This window comes from Cimex lectularius, unplaced genomic scaffold (genome assembly GCF_000648675.2).
Source record: "Cimex lectularius strain Harlan isolate CLEC.00 unplaced genomic scaffold, Clec_2.1 scaffold286, whole genome shotgun sequence".
NCBI lineage: Eukaryota > Metazoa > Arthropoda > Insecta > Hemiptera > Cimicidae > Cimex > Cimex lectularius.
In genome coordinates, this window is record NW_019392975.1 from 225,666 (window position 1) to 249,940 (window position 24,275).

At 37.0% G+C, this 24,275-nt stretch overlaps 1 protein-coding gene across 16 annotated transcripts in view; it reads left to right on the plus strand.

Annotated features, from left to right (window-relative positions):
• The window catches only part of LOC106665466 (E3 ubiquitin-protein ligase HECTD1), a 108,633-nt gene that overhangs the window by 41,466 nt on the left and 42,892 nt on the right, over positions 1–24,275 (plus strand). The window lies entirely within an intron of this gene.

Here is a 24,275-nt window from a genome sequence, read left to right on the forward strand (position 1 = left end):
TATTCCGTTCGGCCGAATACAGATAGTACCTAGATAGTAGTAGATAGTAAAAGTCTCTCACCACAAAAATATATATTTTGGTTTTGGCTTTATTGTTAATGAAAACACTTCCATAAAAACTTTCAGATGCGTTTCTACTTTAACTAACTATTAAATAGATTGATTTATTCAACAGAAAAAACGTGCATTCGGTAATTTTCAAGTGAAATGGGTTAACTTTTCTCTTGAGACGCTGTATAATTGTCGCTGGCTTTCACATACGAATGATTAATGCCATAACCAACGAGATTGCACGGCTGGGGCAGAGTTTGTGTTAATAATAAATAAAAAACTTTTCCAATTAAAATATGACAACAGCTATAAGTTCAATCTTTATGTAAGGTATTGGTTGAGATAAAAAAGTCAGGGTCACCAGCGGGATTCGAACCCACAACCCTCGGCTAAATACGCGGCTGCTCTAACACTTGTGACTTTCACGATAGCTCAAGTGGTAGAACAGCGGCGTAAGCCGAAGGTCGTGGGTTTGAATCCCGCTCGTGACACTGACTTTTTTATCTCAACCAATACCTTACATAAAGATTAATTAATTGAAAAAAGTTATTCAGTCAATCGGACCACGAACAAAAATGGATTTAATCTGCGACAAGTTTTGTAAACTAGGTCGAAAATTTATTTTCAATTCTATTACGCTCGCTAGTGCTGTGAAAAAAGAAGAAATTTGTGTTGTGGGTTTCGGAAACCTTCAAAACCTTTGTGTATGAAAATTTGGCTAATTGGTTTTTCCACGCTGAAAATTTAGACCACAAATCAAAACATCAAAGAAGACATGTAATTTTCCAATATTAATTTATTCTTCTAATGTTAATAAATGTAGAGAGAAATTGGACTTAATAATTGTCCTTAATTAATCGATTTTGAGTAATTAGTCATGCAAAATCTACTTTAGAGAAATGGATATCGAAGAAGAGTACTGTATCGACCTGGACTTTTTAATTGTAATCCTTTAAATATTTAGCAACTCGCTATCTCGTAATATAAAGAAGATCGACTCGGTCATTTATTTTGTTGATGACTGGACTTTAATTTGCTAAAAGAAAATTCACTACTACTCAATACTTTTTTCAAATTTGTAGCCCATACATATCACAAATGTTTTTCCAGACAGCACACACAAACACTAATGCTAGCGCTGCACAGTGTAAGTGATTAAGGTGCAAGGAAGTCTCAAGGCCATCGTTGAATTTAAAGGCGACGTGGCGGGGGATGGGGATGCTGAGGTCATTGTTGATAGAAAGGAGCATAGTCCATCTGTATGATGATTTTTGATTGGATGGGCTGGTTGTTGGATTGCTTGGCAGAAGCCCCTCAAGTTCTGGAGTGCACAGTTCGTATGCCCAGAGGACTCCCATTGAAGTCCTATATAAGTTTAGTTTTGATTGCCAACGTAGAATTTCAGTCCTTAGTGACTGATTGTCCGGTGCTAACGGTCAGGTGCACAATGTCGACCCACCCGCTCAGAAGGGGTAAGCGGGAGAAGTTATCTTAGTCCATAGGGGATCGGGGAAGCTTCTACCGCGAACCTTACGGGCATGACCAAAGAGCTTGCAGTGAAGTCCTGTATAAGTTTAGTTTTGACTGCCAACATAGAATTTCAGTCCTTAGTGACTGATTGTCCGGTGCTAACGGTCAGGTGCACAATGTCGACCCACAGCTCAGAAGGGGCAAGCGGGAAAAGTTACTTTAGTCCATGGGGGACCAGGGTAGCTCCTACCTCGAACCTTACGGGTATGCCCAAAGGACTCGTAGTGAAGTCCTGTATAAGTTTAGTTTTGACTGCCAACATAGAATTTCAGTCCTTAGTGACTGGTTGTCCAAGTGATAACGGTCGGGAGCACAATGTCAACCCACCGCTCAGAAAGGGCAATCGGGAGAAGTTACCTTAGTCCATGGGGGACTAGGGTAGCTTCTACAGCGAACCTTACGGGAGTAACACAGACTCCTACGCGGAGGTGCGACGCTCCTACTTTGAAATTAAACGTCTGATGAGGCCACGTGCTAGATCAGAAGTTAGAGAACATCATTGTCTTTCTGAACACAACGCGACCCCCAAAGGGAACCAAATGTCAAAATAAAATTCGGTCCTAGAAGTCTTCGTAATTTTCTTCTGGTTAAGTCTTGGTGTGGGGATGCCAGTCTGCTGCGTAGGTATTATCTTAAGTATTTGACTTAAATCAAAGTTGGTATCCATTTGTTGTTGATATACAATGAAGGGCAAGATGTTTTTTCAATACGTACAATGTTTTTCTTCATTCAGTTTTCTTATCCACTTTTTGCACCAGTCTTTGATAAGCTCAAGGTGTTCTTGAACGATGGACTAGCTTGGAGCCCTTCCAAAGGATACAGCCCTGCCTTACGCCTGATTCCACGTGAAACCAGTCTGAAGCTCCTGTTTTCCCCCCGCACTGATGAGGTGCTATTGTCGTAAGCGGACTTAATTATAGGGATTAATTTAGAAGATATGCCAATGTTACAAAATTTTAATATCAATGCTTGCCTGTCCACAGCAGTATGGATAAAGTTGAGATTGAGAATGGTCAGAAGACACAATTGTGAAGCTACACAATAATTATTTATAATATATGGAGATAAGGATAACGAGATACCTTCGTTTCCAATAAAATTAACAAGACCAGAAATCTTGGGTCCAAGGGCTACGCCGGTGCCATGCCTACTCGCTCCCTGTACGGGTCAAGCCACTCAGGGAGCGCACTCCTCGACTAAATGTGACAGATCGAGCAATCTTTAGCTCTTAAATTAGCTCTAGTCTAAACAATATTGGAAAATTTGAGTTCACCGTGTTCCAACTTCGGTTTTTTTCGTATCAGTCTTATATTACAGACGAACTAATCCGGTCCAGATTCCAAACCTTCCACACCAACCTTTCGAACCATCCTAACCATACTGCTGGAACCCTCTCCACTCATTCCCATCCTGACAACCCACCTCGTCGCCTCAACCGACGATGGCCTCGGGACCTCCTTGACCCCTAACCATACACAATGAGTGCCAGCAACTGCTGGCTCCTCAAAGCATGTGCTCTACCGGTGCAGTGCTGCCATTAGTGCTAGTGTTGTGCTTTGTGATAAGTTAATCATGTGTACATATTTGTATAGTATCATGTATAGGTAACAAATATATTTAAAAAAAATTACAGAAGCTACGTAACTCTACCATACGTTTTCCTTCTAATTATAATTGTGTCTAGGTTTTTTCCTATTAGATTTTTATCCTTATCTCGAGGTATGCTTTTATATCCTGCCAATTAAAATTTCGTTCAAACGTCCGAGGCATTCTTGTTATCTCGATTGCGCACGTTGCGTCACGAAGAGGTTTTGAAAACATGAAAACTATGCGCAAAGAATCGGCGTAAAATGTGAAAATTAGAGGGTGAAAAAAAAAAACTCCGAAGGATTTATGTTAACTGGATCTTAGGAAGGATAAAAGGTTCCGTTTTCTCTTCTCTATGAGGTCCGAAAGTGAAACCGCTATTCTTAACACAACTTTCTTCCACGTGTAACGTAATATTAAGGACTGAAAACGTTGCCTGGAGGGGGCAGGAAGTGGAATGAAACGGATTTCTTTCAATTTAGCCAAAACCCGGTTTATAATAACGAGGAAAAGAAGAAAAAAATATCACAGAAGTTGGCAATATTTGTACAGGACGTAGCCCACGCTGACTCCACGTGAGGTAGTTCCAGACTACGATAAGATGAAAAATGTTACGATTTAATTAAAAAAACAGATACACAAAATGATTCGACTTTTAATCGACTCTATTTAATATTATGTTTGTCTTATCTCGAATGACACGCTTCAATTAAAATCCATTCCAGATTTAAATGGTAGCTTTATTTTCTCTGATGGAAAATGATTTCCTTTCAATGATATTTCTATATAAAAACAGTATAATATTGTAGTTGTATTTCTAACGCGATTAATTACTTAAAAGTACAATCGAAATGATTTTTTTATATATTTTCCAACTGCTTTATCACATTTTATTGACAAATAGTGTTTCGGAAATCATACATATAAATTTGTTGTTCAAACAGGAAATTACAAACGAGATTCGATAAGACAATATGATAACTACACATAAGTTGCGCAAAGTTGAGGCTTAATTAATTAATTTTACTACCATTATTGGTTAATGCTATCTGATGTTTTTGATCAAGATTGTTTAGAAATATTATTATTAAGAATCGTCAGATAAACAAATCTATCCTATATAGTACTTTTCTCTGTTGGCGACCCTGGGAGTTTATGTAATGTCTATGTACCATTATTTCAATAATGAACAGACAGAAATAAGGAAAATAATTTAGATAAAAACATTTTTTTAAACAAAAATATGATCTTTACGTGCCATAAAAAAATCCTTTAAGTTCCATCCGGCATGTGGAGAAAGGTCGATGTGTTTCCATCTAATTGAAGAGTGCAACTCCTTGGTTCTATATAGAGAGCGTGTAAGAATGCCACCCACTATGACAACCCTGTTAAGATTTTTGGAAGAAAAATGGTTGCTTTATTGTATGTATTAATAATAGTTTTATGCACCTGGCGCGTTGATAGTGAATGTATTTATAAGCGTGATTGTTTCTTGTATGTGGGTTGCTAGTGGATGCAAAAGCTGGAATTGCCTGTGGACTGCGAGAAGTGATAGGCTCAACTCTGTACTTATGTATATATGTACATACACGTGCAGTTTTGAACTTATATAAATCCATTCCAAAATCCATCACTTTTAGACAAGTGAAAACAAATAAACAATATCAGGTTAGATCATTAAATACATTTGAAAAAAAAAATCAATATAATATTTGTTATTGCGATTTGTTTGTTGTTCTTTTTGAATATATCGTTTGTTCAAGTAAGCTTGAAAATTTCACTTGTTTCTGTTTGTATTGTATTTTTATTACGCAAGTGTTATTAAAGTTGTACTTTCTATTGGTGTTTAACTGGGCGTAACGTTGTTTTGATGTATCAAAAATCTCCAATCGACTTCCCGTGTACCAGGGATTCTGAATGTTTGCAAATACTTTTCGTTTTATGAAAACTTCATCTCGGAAATAAAAACCGTCTTTGAAACCGTGTAAGGTGCTTGTTACCGTGTTGATATTAATAATTTTTCAACGGACATAAACAAACGGATTTTTGGTAAATATTTAATTTCGCAAGAGCTTCCCTTGGCCTCAGTTTTAGCTAAAAGGCAAAAAGTTCACTTCAAAAATAGAACGGCTAATAATAAACAGAAACTTGATGGTATGTTAATAGTCAGTATTTAGTTCAGTTATGTTTAATTATGTTCTGTTTTTTTATATATTATAATTCATAGGAAACTTTAGCATTACATCTAATTTCAAATTACATGGACTTACTTTTTATACGAAAAGAAATCATGTAGAGCCTAAAATTAATGATTATATAATGTATTATTATCATCCCGGAAACACTGTTTACAACATCCTATAAATTCAGAACAGACTACAAAGGAGAATTATTCAGATCAGATACAATGATAATGGTATGCAGATAGGTCCGAAACACATGAACAAACCGGATCAGGTGTTCGCTGTACAAGCCCAAAACATGAGCAATCGAACACATTAGGGAAGTAAACCTCGGTATTTCAATCTGAAATACATGACATCGGTATAGATCATAAGACCATACGATCCAGAGCGTTCGTAAGACAAATTCTTATAAGAACAATGAGAAAAATTTTTACATCGAAAATTGTAACTGTGTTCATTAAAACTCTCCAAAATCTGGGAAACAACACTACACTACAACCTGACAATTCCTCAGGTGCCAGGGCACAAAGATGTCCTAGGTGAAATCACAAACTGGCCAGATGAGGATTTGTAACACCATACATGAGTTCTGGTCTTATTCTCGGGATAACAAAAACAAAACCAGAATCGTACATCACAGAATGTTTCCAAACAGGGCAAAGGAGAAGTGGATAAACTTTAGAGGTGTTAGACACAGTAAACATATAAAAGAACTTAAATTCACTAATTTCGTGGCCCGCTTGACCAATTAATTGTAATATAAAAGAACCCTCCCAATTCGCAAACTCAGAACAATGATAGCATTACTGGTCACTGGCTTGTGAGACAACATCAACACAACATGGGGTATTCATTGATGACCTATTTGTGCATTATGCAATGACGAGAAGTTATTTTATGCGAAGCAGCCGTTCAGTGACGACACAACCTGGAGTACAAAGAAAACCCAAGGGAAGGATAATCTCAATGACAGTGAACTAGTTCTTCTTAGGAGATCGAGTCGATTGACTGAACTAAGGAACTACTTCCTGGTCTAGGAAAGTACAATAAGCCAGAAGGCTCAAGTGCTTGGGGAACAAAAAACCCCTACTTCCTAGTTTCCTTTCATTATCAACATCATAATCATTGTTTGGAAGTCGAGAGATGCGATCTGGTGTGACGTAGGTTTGGAAAAACATTTTCTTTATCAATATTTTCTTTGGTGATTGATTAGCCCTCCCATTTTCAATATTTTTCTTTCCAAAAGGTAGATTGGGGATGAGAATAGGAAGACAGAAACAACATTTATTTTCTTGTCGAGCTTTCGGCAGAATATATCGCCGGTAGGTTTCTACCGGCTATCCGTTATCCACACATGTACCTTTTCATATAGTATAACGATTTTTTCGAAGTCCTGATGAAGGCGATATATTCTGCCGTAAGCTCGACAAGAAAATAAATGTTGTTTCTGTCTTCCTGGCCTCATCCCCAATCTACCTTTTGGAAAGAAAAATATTTTCTTTATCGCGCTAACGTTTCGATCTTTATTGAGATCATCTTCAGGGCTCAAAGTGTTTGTTTTCCGTGTTCCCCTGTGGGGCACTCTCAACACGACAGGCAAGAATGACACATCTACACGAAAAACAAACACTTTGATCCCTGAAGATGATCTCAATAAAGATCGAAACGTTGGCACAATAAAGAAAATGTCTTTCTAAAACCTACGTCACCAGACCGGATCTCAAGACCTCCAAATAATATCAAGTAACGGTCACTAAACACTACACATCATAATCATTATTGATATCAAATTGGCCTTAAACCTTGCTTGAAAGTTATTAGGAAGGTTATATTTTACTCATCAATTTGGGTATTTGAAGCTTGTTCAGTCTTTAAAAACTCACTGGATTTGAGAATCTATTGGGTTTGTGGTTTTCGAGCAAGGACCACATACCTAATAAATTCTCAAATCCGGAATGTGTCAAAATTGGTCGATAACAAAATACCATTTTGAAAACTCTCATCTCTAAATTTAAAAGGGGGTAAAATTACATGACAAACTTTTCCCAACTGAAAAAGAATTTTCTTCAAAGTAACACTCATATCCTGAAAAGGTAATGCAAGGAAGATAAAATTTAAAAGGACTACCATCCAGGATGGTTTAATTTGCGTATGTTCTTCCCTCGTCCTTTTAACTACTTCGTTTCATATTCATTCATTCGTTTTCATTCGGCTTTTTACCCGTTCTGTATATTTTAAAAATAGAAAAAATAACATTAATTAAAATAATAATGAAAAAATAATATTAATGAAAAGGCTTTTATCTGATCTCGTTTCATTGCAAAGGCAGAGCATTATAATTATAACACTTATTAATATTTTTAAAAACTTCGTTATATCATCTTGTTTTATCTTATTACAGTTGTTTGGTATTTTGCATAATACTGAGTCTATTTTTTTTAATCATCGCCGAACATTAATTACATTTTATGAAAGGGTATTTTCATGACGCAATATTTGAATAATAAATCGATTTGTAATTATGTATAAACTTAATATGTGTTAAAACGATAATAAACTTCATATTTTACTGGTTTACGGAATTATTTCGATTATAACGTAATATAATCCTTTGTGGGCGGTTAACTGGATGATTTCGTTTAATATCTATTTTATGCTTTGGAACTTTATATGGTTTTATGTTGGAAAACAACTTTATTAGACGTTTTATATTTTAGTATTATTAGACCCAATCAATATTATTATATGAGCTGTATATTTGTTTTACTAGGATTTTTTCCTGTAAGGTTAAATCTGTAGGATACAGGTCATGTGGAGATCGTGGTTTCGGCTTATCGTCACAAATCCCTGATTCGTGACACGTACCTGTGGTGGGCTTTCAATTCCCTGTACCAAATTTAATTCCCATAGATTTTCCGTTCGATACCGTTTATTATTGTTCTTCCGTACTTTTATCTAATTTATCTAAGAAGTTTGACAAGATTTGAACCCCCCTGTTGGTAATCCAACCAATCACGATTAAAAGTATTATCTACGGTCGTTGATGTCAATTAGATAAATAATACAAAAATACAAAAAAAAAAAAAAGATTCTTGATATGGGATGTTTCCTTCTCTATTGAGCTAAGTCTTCTTATCTGAAGTTTGTGTAGTTTCCGATCATTTGGTTTAGATACTTCACTAAAGCTCTCCTTGGCCATTGCATTTGTTGCCGAGAATCAAATAGATTACGAAATTTGAAAAATGGTAAAAAGGAGGGAAAATTAGAAAGTTGGGGTTGAGATGGGAAGTTAGTGTCCGAATGGATCGAAGTCACGATAGCTCAAGTGGTAAAACAGCGGCGTATTTAGCCGAAGGTCGTGGGTTCGAATCCCGCTCTTGACACTGACTTTTTCATCTCAACCAAGACCGTACTTAAAGATTAAGTAAAGTTTAATTTTACTTATGATGCAAATGTTCACTTGAAAAATTAGTGTCACGAGCGGGACTCGAACCCGCTATCTCGTATCATTACCCAGCGCGCTTCTATCCTCGAGTCATCGACGATTTATCATTGTCAGACCTACTACCATTAATTAAACTTTTACGACAAGTCTTAGATCCCCCGATTATCCCAGATTATCAAAATATTAGTAAAAACTTTCAAAGGTTAGATTACTTTCGCACTTGCACAATGCTAGAGGATTTACTTTAATGTAGTGATGACCTGCATCACAATAGATCAATTTTGACGTTGCAAGTGCTTTTGAATTTAAAGAAGGGTTCAGAGTGTCATCGTAGAGAAGTAGATGTCGATGTATTGATCGGGGTGTATGGTATAATAATTGTGCCCTTTGAGAACTTTTATCTCCTCCGATCTGTTCTTATAGTGCACTGGTGAGCTCTATTTCATCAAGGAACTTAGTAGGTGCGTTTTCAGTGGTTGAATTTCTTCTACGGTCGCGTGGTACAACCCAAAACATGAGCAATTGAACTCATATATACTCATAAGGAACTTAGTGGGTGTGGTTTCAGAGGTTGAATTTTTTCTAATGGCACATGGTACAACCCAAAACATGAGCAATTGAACACATTAGGGAAGTAAAACTCGGTCTTTCAATTTGAAATACATGACATCGGTATAGATCATAAGACCATACCTTGATCCAGGGTGTTCGTAAAAAAATTCTTATAAGAGCAAAAAGTAAAAATGTTACATCTAAAGTAGTAAGTGTGTTCAATCAAACTCTCCAAAATCTGGGGAAACACTACAACCTGGCAATTCCTCAGGTGCCAGGGCACAAAGATGTCCCAGTACATCCACCCAGATGAAAACACCAACTGAGGGTCTGCACCGCCATACACAGACCTTGATATTATTCTGGGGGAAAACAAAAACAAACCCAGAATCGTACATCACAGAATGTACCCAAACAGGCAAAGGAGAAGTGGATAAACTTTAGAGGCGCTAGACGCATTAAACATATAAAATAATATCTCAATGCTGGCAAACTCAGAAGAATGATAGCATTACCGGTCACTGGCATGTGAGACAACCACACAACTTGGCCGTATTCACGGATGACCCAATTTCTACATTATGCAATGGCGAGAAGTTATATTATTATTTTATGCGAAGCAGCCGTTCAGAGACGACACAACCTGGGATATAAAACCTCTCAATGACAGTGAACGTCTTCTTAAGAGATCGAGTTGCACGTTGTACACTCCCAAAACACTTCCTTCTACGGGAAAATGCGGCACCACAGTTTGTTATAGATGTGTTGGTGCTTCCCCTTTGCAGAATCTGCACGATCCGTGTTGTATTATACCTATCTTCTTCAAACGCTCAATTTTGTCTGCTGGGTCCTGTTGTCATTGTACCGACTCGACCACTGGTAGAAAAACCCTACGAGAAAGCAGCGCTTTGGCAAAACAAACACTGTACATTGGGTAGCTAGGAATGTGGTAGCTAGTTACACACAGTAGGTGACATGCACAGTAACCTGCTCGATAAACTAACTAAAGCAACCTCGGTTGCTTGAAGCAGAAAATGTGATTCCTTTTTTCCTCTAACCGTACCATTTGTACTTTTGGAATTTTTGTACTTTGCCATTATTAAACAGAAAGTATTTGTACTTGTATATTTTAACTGATACTGATAATAGCATTATGATATAAGTTCCTGGATATACTAAAAAGTCTATAATTAAATAAGAAGTTATCATAGTACGGTCATACTTCTTTGAAACAAATTGATACTATCCAGTAAATATCGATAGGTAATATATAATTCTAGAATTTTTCCCTACAGTTTTTTCCCGATCATTTTGTTCGGCCATTTTGCTATAGAACTGTACTGAACTAGTTCACACCAAAAAGAATTCTCGCAATGCAAAGTTAACTTTTCGAATATATATTTATTGTTTTTTATTTTGGTATTAAAAAAAAGGAATTTGTTTTGTTTTCGATTTGAAATAGCAAAGTATACTGGCAACGTTCACTAACGGTATTGGTTTTTGCTCGAGCCAGCTGACTCGATGCCCAAGGATCTTCCTTCCTTTTTTTTCCCCACATCATCAGCCGGGTTTCTAAATGTATTTATAGTTCCATTTAAGGGCAGTAACATTGAACCGAAGGTCGATTCGGCCGCGTTGGAACAAAACTGTAGGGAAAAAGTCGGGACGTTTGACCTTTACAATGGGGGGAAAATGTCATTGGTTTATCACGTACGACAAAGTACAATCCGGGGGGAACCCATTGTATTTTTTTTGTTTTTATTGCCGTGTGCTTTTCTCAAGTATCCGTGAACAGCGCGGGTCGTAAAAAAGATTTTCTCCAGTAATTAATTTCCAATTATCCAAGGTATACCGCGGACTTTCACTCGACTGTTATCGCCGGCGAAACACCGATGTGGTCGGTCGCAGTCGAAAAGTACGAATGCATGCGGACCGGAAGAAAAAAGTGAAAATAAATCCATGAAAATGCTTGGAAGTATATATATATATAAACGGTTTATTATCGGAGTTTTATAGTTTTTGTAGTACATGGGGGAGATTGCTGCGAAAAGCCTCGAATAAATGCAAGTAAACAATGTAATAAAATTATATTACCTCATATTAATAAAAAAAAAAAAGGACAGCAACGTCAACCAAAATCATTATCCCATGGTATGGAACTTTTTGAAGGTTTATAAGATAAAGTATTTTTACATGTTCTGTGTATCTTGGTTTAAGAATTTTTTTTAAATTTAAGATTCCATCTAAATTAAAAATGTTTTATTCTCTCTAGATATCATACCTGCTAAATGTGCTAACGGGTTCGGGAACTTTCAAAGAGTTCTTGCCGCTTTCTTTCTTTTTTTAACGTCTATGATAAGCATAAAGGCAGAATTGCTTTGTTATTGGTTTAAAAGTGCCTTAGAAATCGTAGGATAATTTTTTTTAAGTTGGAGTCCTTTCTGATGAGATTTATACAAAATATCTTCTTTTTCCTCCAGATTCTTTTGTACGGTATTCTATTATGAGCAATTAACACGTGATACGTACTCACAGCGTTAATGGTGCGGTCGAAACTTAAAAACGGCGATATTATCTAGCAAGCTCTTAGTCCCGAACTAGCACACTTGTGGGACAATACATCGACTTTAACACTCGATTTATACATCAACATTTTTGACATAAATGAGGTATGGTCAATATTTCCATTTTTCCACTTTAACTCGACACCTCGTTTGTTTCATAGTCATCGTACTACGCATGTCACTTTTCTTGGGATGCCCAGTTTGTTCTTTGATATACAGGGTGTACCAACTTTTACAGTCCGCCGTTTAATTCGGAAACGATTCACTTTAGCAAATAATAGTCTTGTACAAACCCCAAGTTAATTTTGTCCAGGAATCGCGTGGTGGTAACAGATTTAACATACATTTCTCATCCAGCTGGGAAATGGCACTAAATTTGTTATTTTAAATGAGAATCCCATACTTTTATTGTGCTTCCGATTCTAGAGCTTATTGTATGCCACTTTTACTGAAAGGAAAAGGATCGATTTCTAGGATTTCTGAGTTATGCCCGACGGAAGACGCCTGAGGGGCATCTAGCTGGCATCTGTTGGGCATACCTCAGAAATGGTCGATCCTATCGAAATTTTCCTTTCAGTAAAAGTCTCATAAAATAAGCTCTAGAACCGAAAAGTTCAATAAAAATGTAGGATTTTCATTTAAAATAACATAGTGTCATTTCCCAGCTAGACGAGAAAGTTATGCTAAATATGTTTCCACCACGCGATTCCTAGCTCAAATTAACTTGGGGTTTGTTTAAGACCATTCTTTCCTAAAGTTAATCGCTTCCGAATTAAATAAGTTCACTGTAGAAGTTGGTACACCCTGTATAAAGCGACGTTCTCATAATAGAATCAGTCCTGCCGGAAGTCCACATACAGCTGATGTTATATTCATAGCAATTTTCCATCAACTGCTGTATTTGAAAAGCTGATCCGTTTTTAATCGGTTTGCCCCTAACCCGCACTGATAGTCTCCTATCGTAGTTTGTTTTATGAGCTAAATTAACAAAAATAATTTCCTAATTGATTACACAAATGTGATACATTAGTAATATTCATATTTCTCTTCATCATGTTTGACCAGTTTTTTTCTGTATTATTGCCTTCTCTAGACTTTCACTAAAGTACAGGCCAAAGCGAGGACAAACTTAATAGGGCAAATTTTAATTTTAAATAGATACACTTTTTAATGTTAAATATGGAGCGTAAGTTGAAACTAGTTTTAAACTAATCCATATTTGCTTAGTAGTCATTTTGACACTTAAAATACCATGTGTGTCAGATTAATTATTCCAATTAATTATTCTTTTTATGTTTTTTTTTGTTGAATGAAAAACTAATGTCACGAGCGGGATTCGAACCCACGACCTTTCAGCTCAATACGCCGCTGCTCTGACGAAGGTCGTGTCTTCGAATCCCGCTCGTGACACTAATTTTCATCTAACGAAAAAAAAACTTATATAAAAAGAATAATTAATTGGAATTACTCTAGTATATTTTTTTAATAGGATCGAAAAGAAAAAAGTTGTATTTTAATTGGAACGTTCCTTTGTTTTTGTCACTATCTACTCAAATACTCCACAAGACAATTCAAATTCCCTTTCTGCCGAGGCATGTTGATTGTATGCAAACCTTAGCTTAGGGTTGAACGATAGTTTTTTAAATTCTGTAAGGCCCAAACTACAAAAAATAAAATCTGATATTTTTTCACCAGAGGATTTCTTCAAGGCAAAATATGATCGTAGGAAGGATAGCTGTTAATTCTGCTTAACCAGAAGAGTATTAGGGTTTTTCTACTTTCCGCCATGACTACTAAGGAGATGACTTTTGAGAGATAACTTTTATTTATTGCGTTAGTTCTGGCAACCCATTATAAAACTTTTTGCTTTACAAACGTTATAACTTAGAACGTTATAAAATCGATTTAAAGAAGTCAATATTTTATCAATTTATACAGGGTGTTCGGCTACTGGTATTACAAACTTTGCCCGTAGATTCTACATTCAAAATAGAACAAATAAGTCTTAATTAACTATGGTCCGAACCTCAGCAGTTACGGAGTTATTCTCCGTTTTATGATTTTTTAAGATTTCACGACCTTGCTTCAAATAAACAATGTTAACTACAAAACTAAAAGGTTTTGGACAAATCCGTTGATACCGTTGAAAACTATATTAAATTTGGAATAAGATGTGATCAGTACTAAACTTGTAAACGTTGGTGAATTAAGCGTTTTAGTAGCCAGAACTTTGAAAAAAAAATTTTTTTTTCAATGTTGAAAAACTTACTATGGTGATTTTAATGTACTATTTCCAAACCTAGAAAGCAAATTTCAGAAAACGTACTCCATTTAATATATTTTTTAGTGGTGCAATGTTTTTTGAATTATTTTTTCAAAGATGAAGAAATTGATGAATGAAAGGAAAAAACCCTGGTTGACGGATTGGTAAGGTGGAAACATTAATAATAATAAAAAATAAAAAAACTAAGGAAATTTTGAATGAGTGAACTAAAAACATTTTGAATCTTAAAACTCTAAAAATTCCGGGTAATAATAATACAATAATCCTTTAATCAAAGTTACAGTTGTGTTGGTAAATAAGTAAATGTTTGCACTATTTCGGTTTCGACCAAATTAACAAACCTTTAATAAATTCATTCAAAATTTCCTTTTTTTAACTTAATTTTTTTAAAATCTTTCCACCTTACCAATCCGGCAACAACGATTTTTACCTTTCCTTCTTCAATTTCTTCATCTTTGAATAATTAAAAAAGCAGTTACGCTACAAATACATAAAAAGGATATTAAATGGTGTAGGGTTTCTGAAATTTGCTGGTCTCTAGGTTTGGAAATAGTAGTTTCGAATCACCATAGTAAGTTTTTCAACATTGAAAAAAAAAAAAATTTTTTTTTAAGTTGTGGCTACTGAAACACTTATTTCACCAACGTTTAAAAATTTGGTATTGATCACATCTTATTGGAAATTTAACTTAGTTTTCAATCTTTTCAACGGATTTGTCCAAAACCTTTCATTCTTGAATTTATCATTGTTTATTATATTATTCATTGTTTATTATATTATTCATTACCAATGAAGCAAGGTCGTGAAATCTTAAAAAATCAGAAAAAGATGGAATAACTCCGAAACTGTTGAGATTCGGACCATAGTTAATTAGGACTTTTTAGTTCCATTTTGAATTTATAATCTACTGCCAAATTTTGTAACACGAGTAGCCGAACAATGTATGTTGCATGCATGGGGAATGTCTCGATGTTTTGGAAAAGCCGGAGGATAAATGATGAATTCAAAACAAGGTGATTCTTTATAAATCAGTGTGAATTATTTGTTAGTCAGTGGATTCCAGCCTTTCCATTGGGTGAAAATGAGAAAAACTGCACGTCGTGCTAATAATAATTCAAAATTAATTATGCGCAATTATTTCTCTATAATTGCAAATTAATTGGTTCTGATTGCTCGATAGATTGCGTCCCACCTGTGTACACATGCCGTGGAGGCAAAAACTCTTTCCCAGAACGGTAATCCGCCATATTATTGCTAAGTTGGCGTTTGGATTGTTGTGGGTAATTAAATCCCATTGGAAAAAGCCATGTCGGCGGATCGGCGGATGTTTTCTCGGCCAATTCTGCTGGGTTAGCGGGTAAAAAAAGGACAATTTTTCCTACTGATTCTGGTGATTCTCCAACAATTCCTTCAAAAATCTGTTGTATTCCTCATGTATATACCTCTACAATATTATATTCTTAACTTTCCCTTACTATAGAAATATTCGAACATCATCCTATTACTAATGGCCTGGCAAACCAGTTGAAAAAGCCTCATCATATCTCCCAATCAGTTTATTCCCATCAAGTCAAAAGTACAAAATTTCTCCTTAAAAGTGTCGCCTAAATTTAAACTCCTCTAGCCTCCTCTCAGTCATTAGTTTGGCTTTTGCACCCACAATTCCTTCTTTTAGCGTAGAGAATATTGTACAAATTAAAGCGTGTCCTTACAGAAAAACCTCTATTTAATTCTCAGCTTTTATCAAACAAAGCGGTTCTTTCCGGGTCCGACAAGGATCAGGTTACTCCGACTCTGGCCGTAGTACAGCATGGCAGTGTGCTCGGACCAGTAGCATTAAGAATGGTCCAGGCTCACACAGGTGAAGTAAGTAACGAAAGAGCTGATTTATTGGCTAAACAAGCATCGGAAGACCTTCGAATTTGTTCTGAAAACTTATGCAGAAAACAGGGAACTACCAAATCGAGAGCAAATGAGGCAGCTCACTGAAGGAATTTTGTCAATCTGTAAGGGCAAGAGTCAAGAGTAACATTGCAATAAGCTACAAGGTGACTCAAGTGTTGTCAGGTCATGGAAAAACAAGAGCATATCTTCATCGTTTTTATATTCTGCCAGATGCAAGTTGCCCTTGTGAGCCAACAACCTCGCAGTCATGGGACCATATTGTCTTTCAGTGCAGACTTTTTGAGGAGCAAAGAGCGTCTATGATAAGAGAAGTTGGAACCAGAGGTCCAAAAACAATATCTCCAGAAAAAAGTGTCCTTCTCTCGGTCCAATCCCCCATTTTCTAAAGGATTAAAGGATATAGAAGTTTGGTAAATTGCAGGATATTACAGATGTTCTCACTACAGCTACCGCGCTCCTTGCATCTTCTGCCGATGACACAGCTGCACGATCCTCTCCCCGATTCTGTTGTTTCGGAAGATCTTCAGAAACATATTACTTGTATAGCAGATAGGTGTAGACAATGGAAAGAAGTTTAAACTTTTACGAAATGAATAAATGAAAACAAATGGGTCCATGTCACATCTACGCTCCTAAGCAACTCTCACACAACGTACTACGACCCTTCCTAGCCCCAAATCCAACAAGTGACGAAACGTTGGGTTCAACCAAGACTCACGCATAAAATACAATCACCATAGACGACATAAACGACAATACCTTTTCTACAAACTTAGAGGATGATAATCCAAGCTATAGACAAAAATCTTTTGTTTAAATTTATTTGTTACCTATACATGATAGTACACTATGCAAATATGTACACATGATTAATGTATCACAGCACAACACTAGCACTAATACCAGCATTGCACCGGCAGAACACATGCTTTGAGGAGCCAGCCATTTGCTTGCACTCACTGTTTATGATTAGTGGTCAAGGAGGTCCCGAGGCCATCGTCGGCTGAGGCGACTTGGTTGGTGGGTTGTCAGGGTGGGAATGAGTAGGCCTCGAGCAGTATGGTTAGGATGGTTCGAAAGGTTGGTGTGGAAGGTTTGGAATCTGGACCGGATTTTCGTTGTCAAAAGGAATGTTGAGGTCTTTGTGGATAGTGCGGTTAGTGACATAATAAGGTGCTTTGACTATTTGTCCAAGGACTTTCGATTGGAAGGACTGGGTGCGCTGGATATTGTAAGACTTGGCAGTACCCCACAGTTCTATTCGGTATGTCCATATTGGTCTTAGTAAAGTCATGTACAGTGTTAGCTTTGTCTTAATTGTCAAAGTCGATTTTGATCTTAGAAGTCTTCGTAGTAGCCCAAATCTTGTATTAAGTTTTTTTTTAAGTCTTCTGTGGGGATTCCACGCTAGTCTGCTGTCGAGATGTAGTCCTAGGTATTTGACTTGAGTGGAAACTGGTATCGCTTTGTTGTTGATGGACAATGGAGGGCAAGACTACTTTTTCAGCGTAAAAGTACTCTGAGTGCATTTTATAGACAAAAAGCAAATTTACAATCTACAAAACGCTACTACAACCTGTTTGGACATACCGTATTGAAAGTACTGTGTGGAACCAAACCTTCCAATATCTCCATTCCTTTCAGTCCAAAAGTCTCCGATCAATTATAAATGTCTCCAATACTACCCCCTCCCACAAAGACCTTAAAATCCTATTTATCAAAAAATTACTTCCCCAAAAATGTAACAATCTACCCATGATTCCATAGTCTCTCCCAAGCCTCCAACAGAACCCAAGGCGTCTCAAGAAGATATGCCCTGCGACCTCCTTTCTCAGGAGTAGGAGAACGATATTACATATTTGCTCCTTTCATTGTAAATATGCAAATAATTAAATATATCTATGTAGCATCAAATTACATTTTATAATCAGAAATTGCGGATTGTAATAAAATATTGAAATTAAAAGAAAATCCTGGGGTAAGAATGACGCTTGACATGCAAGCAGGCTTGATTCGGATTGATCGACCTGCGATTTGTTTAGACAATTTTGCCAAACAGACAATTTTGCGCTGGAATGATTTATGTTCCATGGGTCTGAGCCGATTCTTTGAACCCAGGTCCAAATCAATTTTCATGGCACGTTTCTCGCCATGTCTTGTTTCAAATATCGACCTTTCTTTTCCCTCGTCTCAAATTTGTCTATGCTTACAAAACATCGCCTTCTGCAGATTGTACAGAACGAGTTAATAACATCTAATCATCAAATATCAACCAATATGAAGGATTGTTGGTTGATATTTGTTGGTTTAGAGGTTGGAATAGAGTTAATGTTGGTTTTCCCTATGTAGGTCGACCTAGCAATGATGGTATATCCTGCGGGACCATATGAGACTATTCACGACGGTCATTACAGTCATAAAAGGATTAATCATAAAGTAATTTAAATTGTCAAATAAGGACATACTCAAAATGGATATCCTTCCACGCCTCTATTTCACCTGACGACTTTCACCCCCCTTTACTGAATTTTAATAATATTTGGAGCTTATTTTGATCAATGAAGCCATTTTTATTTTTGCTTATTATTTAAATCAAACACTTTCATTGACGAAAAAATTAAATTTACTATCAATCGCTTAAAAATAATATTGTAAATAATTGTAGAGTTAAATTTGTAGTTAGGAATTCATAATGGAAGATTTAAAAGAACTGAGGCTAAGAACCCGTTTTAAAATACGTTTTGCCGTTTTTTTTTAATAAACTGGGAATTTAAGTTAATAAATTGTAGAGGGAAAATGGGTTTTTTAATATCACCGTTTAAAATAAACCCCCAGCAGTATTTGCATTTGATATTTTGAATTTTGATTCATGAAATATGACCAAAGGTTTAAATTTGTTTAGACGATATCACATTCTTTTGTATATTTCTTTTATTTAATACGTAGTAAATATAGCAGTTTCCTGTTTGAAAACCAATGACGAGGCAAGGAGGTAGAAAAATCCCTGTTAATAATTTTCCCAAGGGTCAGTGACTTTTCCCAGATTCAAAAATCTATTTTGCCTTTTATTTTCAATACAGGGTTACAATGACCATATAGAAAGGACGATTTGTTTATCTTGTCATGAACTATGTTTGAGACCACAAATTTCAGTAGGTACTATGCTAATAGTTGGTTTAAACTGTATCGAGAAACTAGTTTTCAAAATGAAAACCGACTGTTTAAAAATGTTTATTTTTACTTCACGAATGGGATTTTAAGGTCTTTATGGATGATTTGATCGGTTACGTAGAAGTTGAGTATACGGCTGAGAAAGTTGGATTGAAAGGATTGGATTCGTTGTACGTTGAAGGATTTTGCCAAGCCAAACAGTTCGACTCCGTAAGTCCAAATTGGTCTGATGAGTTGGCATATTTCCTTGAGACCTCTCCCAATCCTGGGATACAAGGGAGGAATACAGGCGCAAAATAATGTAGCCTTGAGGGCGTGGCAACCTCTAAAGCACAAGCTCATGTTGGTCTTTGGGTCGGCATGGGACGGCGGTTGTTGCATCAGAGGCACGCGTTGGTTAGGGTACAAGATCCTGTCTTTATAGACGGGGGAGGATGCATAACCTTCTTAACTACGGGGTAAAATGTTCCAAGTCCATACTGCTACATGGGAATGGACTCGTAATGGCTTAGTGGCGATGCTCCTGGCGGGAACTTAGAGAAGAGGCTGTTCTTCTGTCTGTGACTTCCGACTTGCATATGACATTCCGTACAGTCCCCGGTCTCACGGGATACGAAGGATCGGACCATCGAAGCATATAGTGTTGAGGGCGCTTAGATTACGCTGACGGAGTTCCTCGAATGCGTGAGGGAAAGTGGATGGAACAGATAGTGGTGGGTGGTGCCTGCAAGGGATTACTTTACCAAAAGCAGTAATCTAGGGGGGGGTAGAAATTCCATTTTAAACAAAACCGCGGTCGGAGCTGATCCCCGGGAGGTTCTTACGCTGGAGGAGCCCCAATACTCTGGAAGATTGAGTCACCTTCTCTATCTAGGGAGTGCGTGGGAGACCAGGCTGATGCATTTCAGCCACTTTGGGTAGCCCTTTATGCGCGGCATACGTTCTGATGCACAATGCAGACCCGACCACTCGGAATGGGCAAGCGGGGAGTGAGGTTTGTCTTGGCCCCTCAGGGCTGGGACCACTTCTGCTCAACGCTTGCGGCTGTAACACCCATCCAGTCATCTCTCATCTAGAGAATCAAAACGTCCGGTAAGGCCATGTGCTAGGTACGGACGCTACAGATCCTCATTGTCCATTTAAGGACGACCAAGTATTTGGGAACGTATAGTCTGATGCGTATTTTATAAGCATATTGTTGATTTTGATCCCAGTAGGGTCTGCGCAGTATTTCTTTAAGTTGTTGCCGTTAATCTTGTATGTATCCCATGTCTGCATCTAAGTAAAGCCCAATATAGCGGACTTGGTTGGATTGTAATACTACTTGGTTTATGTATACGGGTGGACAGATTTGACGTAACTTGCTGGCTTTTTATTTATCCTGATCGGCCATCGAGTGCAACAGTCGGTAATGAAGTTCAGATGATAGATTGCTTCTGTGGCAAGGATAGATAAGAATCAAGTATGTTTTATCTAAATATCTACTATGAACTATCCCTCAACCCACTGGCCCAAACTCTTCCCTCGATCTAACAACCTTCAAATCCTTCTACGTAGTTTAAAACGACGATGGCATACTTTCCTCCTATGTACATTAACCCTCCCAATTAAACAAAAAAAAAGAGTTGCTGGCTTGTTTCTGTCCCCTCTGCCTCTTGGGCTGTCGATCTGTCATGCACCTAATTACACTAGATAGCAGATAGCAACAAATAAAATTTTTAAAAAAATTCCTTCGCTTTTGTGTATTTCATTTATTGAATATTCCTGACAATGAAGAATTTCTGCCTCGGAAGTAAAAGCTTATACAATTTTCTCATGGGAGGGTTTTTCTCAGTCGCCTTATAATACCAGACCATGAACCTTCAGACTTTCACATTTTCCGTGGGACTGTTTCTTCCTGGGTAAACGTTCTAAATTAGATAGGGAAAACAAACTGGTGGAATACAATGACCTTTATTCCTGTGTTTCTTCTTTGCAAAATTAATTTGGTCAAAACTATGATTGAGTGATTGGTTCTTTCAGCTTATGAACAAAAAATGGTTTCCAATTTTCGCTGATTTGTTTTCGGCTATTGTTTGTGTCTAAAACATTTATTTTCGTATGATTTGGCCTTTATTTTGTTTAGGATGCGGAGGTTAGATTACTTTTGCCCCGACCCCCAGAATTGATTGTTTTTCGGGATAAACCCTGAGCCTTTCTAATAAAAAAAGCCTTGAACGTTTTAGCAACACTGCTAGAAATTGATTTTACCTTTATTCAACCACAAAGGGTTAAGTAATTAGGCGATCTGAGACTTTTAGCATTGTCTACATTTATCTTACAGAAAGAATTGTCGAGAAAAAATCAATCCGTCGAAAAGTGTTTTAAAGGGGGCAAAACGGTTTTAAACTCAACATGCAAACAAGCAACCCACATCCTACGTCTCGTGTACCGCTATGATTGCCTCGAAGAAAAATCCGCCAACAGAGACAGCAAGGAAATAGCAACAGCGTCGTTAATAATTCATTTCCAAACGGTTTAAACCCTCTCATCCGGTGTAGGTAGGCGCAGCTTCATTTTGAATTTTTTAAACCGAGGAAATGCCCTCATTTGAAATTTAAGCCCAAACAACAAGTTTGTATATACTTAATTGTGTTTTCTTGGGAGAAGGGAGTTTGAGGGGCCTCGTTCGTCTAGAGTTGTTGACCTTAGTTTAATCGTCCCTGATCATCCCGGTCCGCCAATTCTCGCTGTATATGTCAGCACGTATTAGGAAGGTTAGACGGAACATGAGAATAATTGAGTTTGATAAAGCTTCGAAATTATATTTGCAGAAAGCACAAGAAAGAATTTAAAATAAATGAGAAGTCAAGGGGAGGTTTTAAAGAAAAGTAGGTAAACTAAATTAGAGCCCAAACTGGGAGCACAAACCCCGCTTCCTAGTTTCATAATCATCACCATCACTCCAGGATCAATTTGAATAAAATGACATAAATAACAAACACAAATACTCATAAAAACAAAAAGAAGATAAAATATGATAGTCTGGTTCACCCAGAGTACTAGATATTTTTCGGGTTAATTAGGTGAAGGGTCGCCATTCGCGCTAATAAATTACATTCACACACTAGAGTTCGTTAAACTAACCCACAATACTCGATATTCCTCTTCGTCTTCTACAGTTTTCCTATTTGTGAAAATTACCTGCACTTTCTAAAATAGGCCGTTTTTTTCTACATGAGTACCGATTATTTAAAGGTTTAAGGTATATTTGAAGACGTGATGCCTAAGGGCGTCTGTGGTCGCATCGGTTTAGGCATTGACACGGCGCTCATCTCCGTAAGGTAAAGGTCCCGGGTTCGAATCCAGCGGTCCTGCATTCGAACCCGACATACTTAGAAATGGGCTTTTTTTCGAAAACACCGTCACTCTGAGGGTTTATATGACCTCTGTTGTTGCGAACCCTCGTTTAAAAAAAAGTAGGTAAACTAAATTAATCGAAATTCAACCAATAATAATCCAAGAAAGACTCAACCTTTTCTAAAACGTCCTGAATCGGTCGACCAAACTTCTGGCCCTAGTTGGTCAGTGTTCAGAGAACTGCTTCGCTAAGTTGAATTGATAATTTTCGGGTTAAAATAAATATTAAGGGAAGGCACGCACCACTTAAAAATGAAATTAATAACTTTAAGAATAAAAGAGGAGGAGTAACTTGAGAGCGATAGCGATAAGAGAAAAAGAAAGAAAAAACTATTTTCAAAGTTAAAATTTACTGTTGGCGTAAACATTCCGCCCACCAAATTTAAAAGGTTATATTTCTAGAAATTTAAATTATACGAAAAGACTGGATGGAACGAAAGATGCATTCTGTGGAAAGGAACTATATACAATGGGAAAAGGAAAGTAGTCCTTATTCCATAGGGGAGAGAGTAAACTGTTCACAGCTTGTGGTTTTGGTCGTCATATCTTCTCTATTATAAATAAACAGATTTTTAGATGTACAAATTGGTTATTAATGCATGAATTATAAAACCCCACAATACGCGATATTCCTCGCGGTAATTGGGGATAGTCCTTCCATTCACGCTAATAAATTAACTTTACACACTTCGTTCGCAGTAACCCGTTGTCCTCGATATTCCTCGGGATTATTACAGACAGGATGTAGAAAAGGTCGGCATTAGTACACATCTTGTACTCAGCCTATTCCAAGAGAAGGTGCACGTAGTCTTCAGGAAAACCACGACCCAAGGTGTATGATGGCGTGGCCTTCTGCCATTTGTTCCGCGGCAACAGCTCGGATACACTGACGACCTATCTGCTAGAATATTTAATGCAGCTGTCTCAAACGTTTTCAACCAGTGAGAGAGGAGGTTCTGGATTGGCTAGTAAACTCCTGTAAGAAAGTTCCCTGGATTAAGAAATTCAGGTTATCCAATCGGGAATAGTGACGCATCCCCAACATAAGTTTTTGCCTATTTGGTAACTTGTTCCGAAATGTGGATGGAGGGTTGAACTTCCTTAAGATGCTCTTCTCGGTTACAAAAAATTAAAACTTAACTACTGTAAACAAAATCATTAAAGTGCTTTCAGTTGGCCAAGTCCTCAACGAACTTTTTACCTGAACTTATTTTAACTTTTATTGCCTCTTTTGACGCAATCACTTAATGTTTTTAAATATCCTGCTTATCTCATATCTTGATGGATGTTATACTTATTCATGACGATCATCCGCCAACTTGTCACAAGGCCAGTTGGCCGAGAGGTTTGTTCATTTTAATTTAAGTCCGCTAACAGTACGTTGGCTTTTGTTTATTTTTGATCATAAAATTTAATTAATTAATATTTTTGCAGTACCATTTCGACGCGCTGTTATCCAAGCGTTCTAGCAGTTTTTTTCCCTGGTCAAATCTTAAATTTACAAATGTTTCGATATTTCTAAACGTGTAATCTTTTTAAAAAACTGGTCTAACACTCAAATTTTAGGCGTTAAAAATCCAGCTAGTCTTTACACGCGATTT